This window comes from Triticum urartu, chromosome 2A (genome assembly GCF_056163025.1).
Source record: "Triticum urartu cultivar PI428250 chromosome 2A, HENAU_Tu73, whole genome shotgun sequence".
In the NCBI taxonomy this organism is placed as follows: Eukaryota; Viridiplantae; Streptophyta; class Magnoliopsida; order Poales; family Poaceae; genus Triticum; species Triticum urartu.
The window spans coordinates 617,325,647-617,338,586 of record NC_141874.1 but is presented as its reverse complement, the minus strand read 5'-3'; positions in this window follow the sequence as shown (position 1 = coordinate 617,338,586).

Here is a 12,940-nt window from a genome sequence, read left to right as displayed (position 1 = left end):
ACTCTATTTTTGGCGTGCTGTTTTTTGCACTACGTGAAGTAGTTGAACTTCTCGGGCATGTCTGTTTGAACTTCACTCTATTTCACTTTATTGTATTTTTCTTATATGAAACACACACCATGCAGTACGTGAACTTCTGGATGTTATCACTTTGAACTTCTCTCTGGTTTGAGTGAATTATTTTAAAACACAACAAACAACATCTTTTTATGTATTTTGGACATCTAAATACACTGTGAACCTCTCTCACAAGAATTTTTAAACTTTTCCTCGCCGAGCACTTGAACTTCTAGCAACCATTTTTTTCATTTATGAGTTGTTTTTAAAAGTGCAAAAAAAGGAGTTGTGTTTTTTATTTTTTAAACAGGTAAATCCTAGGTTTTAATAAACTCCGAACTTCTCTGTTATTTCAATTTGAACGTCACCTTTTTATATTTTTGAGTAAAGAATTGTATTCGATTTTTATACAGAAAAAATCGAACATGGAAATACAAGGTGAAACTCTCTCGCAAGAATTTTTGAACTTCTCCGGACAGAGCACTTGAACTTCTTTCAACAAACCTTTTAAGGTTTTATTTTTCTATACTTTTTTCTCCTGTGAAATGCATTCCTTGTGGTATTTGAATTTCTCGTTGTTTTCACTATGAACTTCTTTCAACAGGTAAGAATTTTTTGAATACATAAAAACGTGTTTTAATTGGTATATATGAAAATTTTAAACCGTTCATCAAAATGTGGCACATAATATACCCGGTGGAAAGCTTATGAATCGCAACAAGTTTTTCATGTAGACATGTTTACAAATTCGTTGTCTTTTGAGATCAGTTTTTAAAATGGCAAACGTTGTTTTGCCTTTTAAAACAACATGTAAATTAACGATGGACGTCTCGTAATATATTTTTTGAACCGTGCAGGGTGGAGCACGTGAACTTCTTGCAACAAACTTTTTAGGCTTTTAGTTTTGTATTCTTTTATTCTCTTCTAAAACGCATTGCGTGTAGTAGTTGAACTTCCCGCTATTTTTACCTTGGACTTCTGTCATGTATTTTGTTTAACCTGTCTCACAAGAATTTTTTAACTTTCTCGGTTTGAGCACTTGAACTTCTAGCAACAAAAATTTTAGCCTTTGCCTTTTTATTCTTTTTTTCTCATACGAAATGCTCACCATGCAGCACGTGAACTTCTAGTTGTTATCAATTCGAACTTCTCTCTGTTTCGCTTTAGTATCATAAAAAAATCTGAGTTTTTATAGACATCGATCTGCTCTAACTTTTTATTCTCATCTGAAATGTATTTTGTGTAGTAGTTGTACTTCCCGCTATTTTCACGTTGAATTTATGTCACATATTTTTGTTCATAATTTCTCACCCATTCATTTGGAGTTACACAAATGATATACCTTTTTAGAAACTTGTTGAAAAGATGGAACTTTATCTTATACGGTTAAATTGTTTGTAATAAACATTGAATTGCTTTGTTACTCAAATTTTAACTTCTAAGATTTTCCAATAAATGAAGGAAATCTTTTTTTATAAACTAGTTGAATTGTACTGTTATTTCCATTTGACCTTTTTGGTGTTATTTAAAAACATGAAAAATATGTTTTTTTGTTACAAATTTTGAATGACCCTGTTATTTTACTTTCTGTTTTTTGTTATCTTTTTTGTCAATAGCCGGAAATACATGAGAACTTTTCTTTGTACACGCATAACATTTTCTTTGAACTCTCCATTTTATTCAATATGAGCTTCGAGAGCTAACATTTTCTAGACGATGCTTGTTTTTTTCCTGGTATATGAAGATCGAGCTACTCTCTTACTTTAATTTTAACTTTTTGGTTTATTCTTTAGTAGTTGGAGAAATCTGAGTTTTGTAATAAACATCTAACCGCTCTGCTTTTAAAATTTGAAAATCTAGGGTTTTTTTTAATCTTCGTCGTTATTTTAAACTTGAACTTCTAAGTTTCTTTTAGAAAAAATTGACCTTCTTGGTTTTGTAATAAACATTGAACTTCTCTATTTTTTAAAATTTGAACCTCTAGTTTTTTTTTAAATGGGTGGAATCCACTACTTCTTAAATAAACATCGATCCATTCTTTTTGGCTGAACCCTCAATGGTTTAGTGGCTTTTCAATTTTTAACATCAAAGTGTTTGCTTATTTTCTTTTCAACTTTTGGATTTTTATATAATGATTTTTTTTACTTTGTAGGTTTTATTTTATTTTGACCAATAGACCTTTTTTCACTTTTTTCTGCCTTGCCTTCAATTTTTGAACTTCAGGTGTTCACTTTCTTTCAGGAAAAATGGATGCAAAAGAAAAGAATTTAAATAACACCGAAAAACCTAGAAGTGTTAAACATCGAACAGCTCCAGAGGTAAGTTGCAACACTCCTCTCTATTTCTATTCTAAGCAAACATTTTGTATTATTTTATAACTTGTCACAGTCTTCTCTGTAGGTTGTACTACTCAAAGAGATAGAGAGATATGGAGCCTACACAATGTACGTGTTAAACCTGCACTTATACAGCTACCTACAAATGATGGTAGTCCATGTTTGTGAAAGGTAACCATTTTTTGGCCATTTTTTATATAGCTGTGAATGTCGTGTGTTTTCCACCACACGATTGCTCTCATACTCGCCCATTGCATTTTCTAACCACAACATCACCTCTCTTTTATCCATTTTTTCTTCATAGCTTCCATGTGATGTAGCAGTGATGGGAAAAGCTAGCGAAACAACAGACAGCAGCAGATTCACCGAACAAAACAACCCAATGTACAGACGAGTTACTAGTACATCGTCCAGATCAGGCTTATCTACCAGAATCTTTTAATGCGGAGCAACAGTAGTCATATATTCTATTTAGTGCACTTCATACTCCTATTTTGGAACGGAGGGAGTATATACGAAGTCGACCTGTCATTGTTCCTGTAGCTGAACTGTCAAAATCCTAACATACAGTTGACATAACCGTACAACACACATCCTAACATAGAGCTGACACAACGACACTGCCTCTTTGTGTGTCTCAATGCATGCAAGCAGACCGTGGTGGCAAGGGAGCGAAGGGACATGGGTGCATGCCTCCACCATGCACGAGCTTGGCACCCAGCAAGAGATGTCCTCCAACGGAGGACGAAGGAGCATGGGAGACGTCTGCCGACGGAGTCGTGGGGAGGCCCGGACTACATCCTCTAGAGAAGTGATTTTCCTTCCTTTTCTCTGAACTTTCAACGGTGGAACTTCTGAACTTTCTGCTTTCTCTTCCTTCTTCAGTAAACCACAACTTAGTATTGTTAGTAGTAGTAGTAGCAACAGCGGCTACACCTTGCAGCGGCACATGCTACTGTTTTTATTTGATGGGGCACAATGCTGTGGACGCACATGTTTCAACAACAAGGTATGGCGTGGGCGAGCAGCACACATGTTGGGAAGAATCAAGTCGAACTTCAAGATGGAGAGGAGGTGGACGGCGCTGGACGGGGTTATAACATACAGTAGAATGGCCGCATCGGAAGAGGAGGAGGCCGCCTCCAGCGTGGATCCAGGGGTGGGAGGCCGCAGCCACCGTGGATACAGGGGAGGGAGGCCGACGCCACCGTGGATCCAGTGGCATGGAGGCCGTCGCTGCGGTGGACCCAGGGGGAGGCGGAGCGAGCCGGTGGTCGGCGGCGGTGGTATGGGCGTCGGGCAGCGACCCGATTCAGAAACTCGCCATTGGTGGCGAGTGCGGAGACGCCAGCGATGGCGCATGGGGTCCAGGCCCGGTGGAGGCAACGGCGCCGCTTGGGATTGCCGGGGCGGCAGCGGCTGGGGTTTCCAACAGGCCGCTGGGGGCGGATGGCCTGAGGGAGGGCGGGGCGCGCTGCGGCCTGCCGGAGGGGAACACGGGCGGCGGGGCGGTCGCCGGAAGGAAACGCGGGGCGCGCGATCCGGGAGGCGGTCGATCCCGTCGCCATTGGGGACATTCCGGCGGCTGGTGTTGACGGGGGCAGCGGCGGGGGGGTTGCGGCAGAGGTGGGGCGTTGCACCTACGATGGGGGTGGGGTCCGGGGCGGGGCCGAGCACTGGCAGCGGGTGGAGGAGGGGGTCGTCGGTGGGTGGGTGGGGGTTGGGGATCGAGGCGAGGCAGGTGGGGATCGAGGCGCGGGACACACGAATATATATATATATATATATATATATATATATATATATATATTAATACTAATCATCACCCAGGATATATAATAAGTTATTCTTCACCCGAGGTAATCTTACGATCGTTTAATAAATAAATTACGTTTGGAATATAAATAGTTACATTTATATTGATTCGCTACGTAAAATTTGGTATAAAAAACTAAAAAATATGTTATAAGACCAGAAATATCGCATTATATGTATGTTTTACACTATGTTTTTACGTTCGTAATTTTACTAACATAAAATATTTTTTACAGCGGCTATATATTTTCTTACGTGCTCTTTTTACGTATGAAATAACACAAAATTTATGGAATCTAAAAATACGATGCACTAATGTCAAAATAGAGAGGGGGTGAAGAATAACTATTCATCACCCAGGGTGACGAATAGCGCGACCATATATATATATATATATATATATATATATATATATATATATATATATATATATATATATGGAGGGGATGAGAGGCAGTCAAGGGGGTGCCTCATGTGGAAGGAATCCTAATTGGGGTCCTCCCAAATCGGCATCCCCCTTTCCTATTCCTAATCGAAGTAGGAAGGGAAGAGGGGGACGGGGGAATTCTATTCCCTTTTTCCTTTCCTCCTTTCCCTTTTCTACTCCAATTTGGCCAGCCCATATGGAAGGGGCATACCATCCCCTTAGGGGCTGGTCTGTCCCCCTCTTGGCCCATTAACGCCCATGTAGTTGCCGGGGGGATGCCCGAAACCCATTCCGGTGATCCGATATGCACTCGGTACCCCCGGAACACTTCCGGTGTCCGAATATCATTGTCCAATATATGAATCTTTACATCTCGACCATCTAGAGACTCATCGTCATGTATGTGGTCTCATCCGGGAGTCCGAACAACATTTGGTCGCCAAATCACATAACTCGTATAATGCAAAATCGTCATTAAACGTTAAGCGTGCGGGCCCTATGGGTTCGAGAACTATGTAGACATGACCGAGACACCTCTCCGGTCAATAACCAACAGCGGAACCCGGATGCTCATATTGGTTCCCACATATTCTACGAAGATCTTTATCGGCCGTGCCGTAATGACAACATATGTTATTCTCTTTGTCATCGGTATGTTACTTGCCCGAGACTCGATCGTCGGTATCTCCATACCTAGTTCAATCTAGTTACCGTCAAGTCTCTTTACTCGTTCCGTAATGCATCATCCCGCAACTAACTCATTAGTCACATTGCTTGCAAGGCTTATTATGATGTCCATTACCGAGAGGGCCCAGATATACCTCTCCGATACTCTGAGTGACAAATCCTAATCTCGGTCTATGCCAACCCAACAAACACCTTCGGAGATACCTATAGAGCATCTTTATAACCACCCAGTTACGTTGTGACGTTTGATAACACACAAGATATTCCTCCGGTATCCAGGAGTTGCATAATCTCATAGTCGAAGGAATATGTATTTGTCATGAAGAAAGCAATAGCAATAAAACAGAACGATCAACATGCTAAGCTAACGGATGGGTCTTGTCCATCGCATCATTCTCCTAATGATGTGATCCTGTTCATCAAATGACAACACATGTCTATGGCTAGGAAACTTAACCATCTTTTATTAATGAGCTAGTCTAGTAGGGGCTTACTAGGGACACGGTGTTTTGTCTATGTATCCACACATGTATCAAGTTTTCAGTTAATACAATTCTAGCATGAATAATAAACATTTATCATGATATAAGGAAATATAAAATAACAACTTTATTATTGCCTCTAGGGCATATTTCCTTCATTTCTAATCTCCTCCCTCTAATTATCTAGCAACGATTAGCTCTGGATGGCGAAGCGCTGCCGGATCGTGAAGGTTGCACGCTTGCAACCAAGCAGAGAGGCTGTGCTTTTGGTATTCAGTTCGAGGGACTGTTCATGGGCGGTACGAGGAATTGTTCATAGATGGTTTGAGGGACTCCAAGTACGATCTACACCGGCACGTTCTTCTTTTGCTGCAACTCGATGACGGTAACAATCGTGATCCCAACCTGTTATGCATCTTCATATTGATCTTGGGTGATCGTAGGCGTGATTTTTTTTGTTTTCTACTACGTTTCCCAACAAAAAGCTAGTAGTCACAACACACAGAATGGGTCGGCACAAAGGAAGTGAAAATAAAAATTGCCCTTGATGTTACATGCGGTTGGAAGCATAAAAACAACCTCCTCGGAAATAGACGATGTTATAATCGAATTCATGATCGTAAAGACATCAACATGGTTGTAGGAGCCATTGGAGGATCTCCTACACCCAAAAAGTACTCGGTCCCTTGTTCACTCATGTTTAGACTAACACGCTAGGTTGCCTTGCACCAACAAAAGAATCCCCCAAAAAACCGGGGTCGATACTAGGTGCAGTCCTTGCCGAGGAGATGGAAGCCGCCGGCTGGTTAACATGAGTATCAGCATACACAGGTCGAGAAAATCTGGATTTGTGTTGGGAAGATAAATTACATTGGACGGTTCTCCACACCCTCAAGAAGTTTTTTCAAGCGACAATCCTGCTCTATTGCTTCAGCAAATGGCATGACCTTCTTGAACGTAGCGTCAGGTTTTACCTCCTCGCCATCATCGCCTTTTGGCCCCATGAGGGAAATATCCTTCAGCTCCGCCGAAGAGCTTCTTGAAGACGTCAAGCGAGTTTAGCTTGGTTATCGGGTAGCTTTTCCTGTGGCCATAGAGCTCGAAAAAGTACCCCCGTGGATGACCCGACAAGCTGATGCAAAGCACCTAGCCATATTAGGTCATCCTTTAAGGATAATGTATTGCCCGTAGATGACACATCGAGAAGCATACCTGCAACTAAATCACATTAGACGGTACGCTGAGAATGCGTAGTGTGTAGCGTATAGAGGATTATAACATAAAGTGTTAAACACTTATCAGCCGGCAACTCGATAGCTTGATTAGTCTCCTGCTCGGAAGCACCAATTGAGACTTGAGTTGTTCTATCTCACACGGTTGCTGATTCTTCTCCTTGGCTAACTTCATGCATGCTTCTTGAAGCTCATTACCCTCGGCAAGGCCCTTTTTCGCAAGCTCGGCCTCTTTTCTCGACTTTTCTAGCTCGGCCATGACTAGCGCCAACTCATCCGATAACTGTTGGGTTTTCTTTATCGATTCCTATAAAAGTAATAATCATTAAGAAAGGTGGGGAAAATCGATCATTAGATTGGCTACTTACACCCGAACTAAGTCTCCGGGGCTATTAGGCTTCGCGTCCATTGACTGCACAAACAAAAACAAATTATCAATCCTCAGGACAAATGCAAGCACTCGGACAGAGTCTCGAGGGCTACTACACTTCGCGGTTAAAGTATCGGGCGGGTTGGAACTCTTGTTTTTGTAATTCCACTATAGCCCAAATCCTCGGGCATAAAGCAACCTCTCACTGGAGGACGTTCATACCACATTAGATCTGTCCCGGCTTGGGACACACCTAGAAGGCCACTGAGGACTCATAAGACTCATATTGACATGTCTTACCTCTAAACCTCCGATGAAGACTTTGGCAATGTTCTTAAGGCCCAAGCAAATGGAATCGACATGCACTTCCACCATCCGGAGAGCTTCCTGCTGCTGATTTGTAAAAACTTGGTTATCTTTAGGAGAGAAGTGCATATTACACCCCTCAACTCTAGCCCTAGTCTAATATACAACCTCCAACTCCAAAACCGTATAATCTGCAACCTCCAACTCTTAAAACCGACCAAAATTCAACCCTCCTCTCCCCTTGACCGGTTTTGACCGGGTCTGACCCATTGACTGATGAACAGTAAATTTGAAAAAAAATGGAAAATTCAGAAAAATAAAAATAAAAAAAATTGTAAATTCAAAAAATAGTTGGGAACAAAATTTTAAAAATAATTTTGACTTTTCCACCGTGCGAACAGTAATTCAAAAAAAGTTCAAACTTTTGGAACGAAAATTTTCCCTCGGTCACTGTTCACGCAGTGAAAAAATGATTTTCCTGATTTTTTTTTACTTTTTTGAATACTGTTCATGCTGTTTACAGTGAATTTTGTTTCCAATTTATTACCTCCGGGTACATGTAAAAAAACTGAATTTTTAATACTGTTCACCGGTGAAAAGTCGAATTTATTTTTTAAAAATTCTGTTCCAATTCTTTTTTGAAATACTGTTCATCCGGAGGCAAAAAATGCTTTCTAAAATTTTATTTTTCTGAATTTTCATTTTTTTCCGAACTTACTGTTCATCAATCAATGGGTCAAACCCGGTCAAAACCGGTCAAGGGGAGGGGAGGGTTGAATTTTGGCCGGTTTTAAGAGTTGAAGATTGCAGATTAGACGGTTTTGGAGTTGGGGGTTGTATATTAGACTAGGGCTAGAGTTGAGGGGTGTAATATGCACTTCTCTCTATCTTTAGAGATATTTTTCTTTCTGTGACGCAGCGCACTCTCAATCTCGAATCCAATGGTAGGCAACGCTGAGGACTCCGGTTCAACAGCACCTCGAACACCACCCGAAGTCATAGACGGAGGAGGAACAACTGGTTGTTCCAACAGGTGTGGACGTATTGCCCGTAGCTACGCGATTAAGCCTGCGAAATAAAAAAAACCATTCAGTATTGTGGTGTTTCTCTTGAAGAGGGCCACAGACCTACCGAGAAGCTGGCCTTACCGAGAAGAAGCAAAAGGCCTTTGAAGCATCGTTTCCTCGTCTCTCGCCCTTCTCCTGCTTTGATGGCTCTACAACACTCAGAGGAATCATGGCCTGGGCGGCTATTGCCCCCGAGGTTTGGCTTTGATGTTTGGGCCGTCGACCATCTTCAAATAAGGCAGTCGAGGCACCCCGACGCTGAGCAGCCCATGCGGTAGCAGCGTGAGTTCTTGGAGGAGACGGTGCTCCATCCACCATGACACCTCGTGAGAAGGCCGTGTGGGGGCTGTAAAAAATAATGGCAACTTCATCGCCACTGATGCCCTCTTGATTAAGGATGACAATTTTACCCATCGACATGAATACACATGGATACCCGACCCGAATGGACAGGGTTTGGGTATATTTCTATACCCATGGATAGTTCCTGAATCCGACCCGACTAATGGTATAATTATGTACCCATTGGTATGTCCGAACCCGACCTGATAATATGACTTGCAAGCCAATATTCTATGATTCTGTCTCACTATTTTATCCCCCATCATATTTTTTTATCTACATAAAAGCAAACAAAATTACCCAATACCCACTGTAGTTTACTCCACCGCCCTTCACATTCTCTTGTCTCTTCATTAAATGGTTCATTAAGGATCACCTCATCTCCTCGATTTACTCTTCCCACAACCCTCGAAATAGCCGGCGCCACCAGCCCTCCACATATGGTTCACCCCTACACTAGCAAGCGCATGTGGTGAGCATTAGAGAAACTCCAATGCGATGACCCAAATGGACATGCATTTTGTCTATTTTTTGTTCGTTTGGGTCAGCCGAGCGGATGACTGTGTCCGCTTTTGTGTTTGGGTCGACCCTTGGCGCATTTTTTTGCGCCAACTTAAAAGAAATATGTACAAATGCGACCGATAGCAAAGAGGGTGAGGGCCTTCTCCAGGACATCCCAGTGCGCGTCCTCCTGCGCTAGCTTTCCTCCAGCGCGCACTGTAGGGCCGCCTCGAGTGTGGCCTTGTAGGTGCTACTTGTGAGCTGCGTTGGGATTTCCTTGAACAGGGGAGGATGATGTAGTACAGTAGAGATAAGTATTTTCATCAGTTAAGAACCAAGGTTATTAGTCCAGTAGGAGAACCAAGCAAGACCTCGTGAACACCACCTACACACAAAATAACAAATACTTGCACCCAACACAAACAAGGGGTTATCAATCCCTTGACAAATAATTGTAAGGATCAAATCTCGTACTGATAGATAGATAAACAAAAACACAAAATAAAATAACAGTAAATAAATTGCACCAAGGTATTTTTGGATTTTAATATATGATAAAGATAGACCCGGGGGGCATAGTTTTCACTAGAGGCTTCTCTCTTGAACATGGCATACGATGGGTGAACAAATTACTGTTGGGCAATTGATAGAAAAGCGCATAGTTATGATGATATTTAAGGAAATGATCATGTATATAGGCATCACGTCAGAGACAACTAGACCGACTCCTGCCTGCATCTACTACTATTACTCCATACATCGACCGCTCCAGCATGCATCTAGAGTATTAAATTCATAAAGACTGGAGTAGTGCCTTAAGCAAGATGATGATGTAGACAAATTAAACCCAATTAATATGAATAAACCCCATATTTTTATCTTTAATGGAAACAATAAAATATGTCTCATGCCCCATTTTGTCACTAGGATTGATCAAGCCAACAGCGAACCCATCACAAAGCACCTCTCCCATTGCAAGATAAATCAATCTAGTTAGCCATACCAAACGGATAGATAAGAGGGAAATACAAACTATAACAATCATGCATAAAAGACTTCAGAGAAGACTCAAATAATATTCATGAATAATTTGATCATAAACACAATTCAGCGGATCCCAACAAACAATGTGCAAAAAAGGATTACATTGAATAGATCTCCAAGAACTATGAGGAGAACATTGTATTGAAGATCAAAGAGAGAGAAGAAGCCATCTAGCTACTAGCTATGGACCCGTAGGTATGTGGTAAACTACTCACACATCATCGGAAGGGTAACAAGGTTGATGTAAAGGCCCTCCATGATCGATTCCCCCTCCGACAGAGTACTAGAAAAGGTCTCCAGTTGGGATCTCCGAAGACCAAAATTTGGGGCGACGGAAAGAGTATTTTTTGGTTGGCTCTCTGACGTATTGGGAATATTTTGGGAATTTATAGAGCTGGAATTTGGTCAAGAGGTTCCACGAGTGGCCCACAAGCCTGGGGGCACGCCTGGCAGGATTGTCGCTCCCTCGTGACTCTTTAGGTTGTCTCTCGAAGCTTCTAGGGTCCCTTCTGGTCCAGAAAAAATCATCAAAAAGTTTTGTAGCGTTCGGCCTCTATTTGATACTGATTTTCGGAAAAGTCAAAAACAAGCAAAAAACATCAACTGGCAATGGGCACTCAGTTAATAGGTTAGTCCTAAAAATGATATATAATCGCATAATAAACATCCCAGATTGATCTATAATAGCACGGAACAATAAAAAATTATAGATACGTTGGAGACGTATCAACACCCCCAAGCTTAATTCCTGCCCATCCTCGAGTAGGTAAATGATAAAAACAGAATTTTTGTTGTGGAATGCTACCTATCATATTCATCATGTAATCTCTTTTGTGGTATGAATATTTAGATCTAAATGATTCAAATCAATAGTCTATAGTCATAAAGACATCAATGCTCAGGCATACCAACAAATAATCATGCCTTTCAAAATATCAATGTTAAAGAATGCTATCCCTACAAAATCATATAGCGTTGTCATGCTTCATCTTATTAACACAAAATATAAATCATGCACTACCCCGGTGTCAGCCAAGCAATTGGTTCATACTTTGTAACACGCTTCGGCTTTTTCAACCCCCACGTAATACATGAGCGCAAGCCATGGATATAGTACTATTGGTGGAATAGAGTATGGTGGTAGAGATGATGTGGAGAAGTGAAAGTGCGTTATATCGACTAGAGGGGGGGGGGGTGAATAGGCGATTTTTATGAAAGTCTTCAAAACGTGAGAGTTATGAAGACAAACAGTGAAGATTATGCCTATTACTAAGCAGCGGAAGTTAGATTACACTAGGCCAGCCATGATCATGTATTCAATAGAGTGAAAGCACAATGACAATCAGCTTTAGTGTAATAAGGATCAGGTAGGAAGAAGTTATGAAGCCAAACAGATCACGCATTCACGTTGTGAAGACAAACGATAAAGCAAGCATGCAATGACTTCACAATGAATAACAATAAGTTAAAGGAAGTGAAGATGAAACCAGTGACACGTTGAAGACAATGATTTGTTGGACCAGTTCCAGTTGCTGTGACAACTGTACGTCTGGTTGGAGCGGCTAGGTATTTAAACCAAAGGACACACAGTCCCGGACACCCAGTCAAGGACACTTAATCCAAGACACCCAGTCCTCACCGTATTCTCCTTGAACTAAGGTCACACAGACCTCGTCCAATCACTCGTGGTAAGTCTTCAGGCGACTTCCAAACCTTCACAGACTTCGTTCACTGGCAATCCACAATTTCTCTTGGATGCTCAGAACGCGACGCCTAACCGTCTGGAGGATGCACAGTCCTCAAGTGTAATAAGTCTTCAGATCACTCAGACACGAAGACTTAAGTGATGCCCAATTTACTCTGGCTCTGGGTGGTTAGGGCTTTTCTCCTCACTAGGAAATTTTCTTTCAAAGGCTTCGAGGTGGGTTCCTCTCAAACGACAATAGCCGTGCACTGAAATCTGAGCAGCCCACCGTTTATGGTTGTGGGGTGAGCTATTTATAGCCACTTGGCAACCCGACCTGATTTGTCCGAAATGACCCTGGGTCACTAAGGAACTGACACGTGTACCAACGGTCGAATTTTGAACTCACACGGCAACTTTACTTGGGCTACAAGTAAAGCTGACTTGTCTGACTCTGGACAAGATTTGCTCTCATAGTCTTCGCTCGAAGACATAGGATTTGAATTAGGCATCACTTCAGTCATTCTGACTGGTTCTCTTGGACCCCACTTAACAGTACGGTGGTTCCTATGACACAACATGAATGTAAC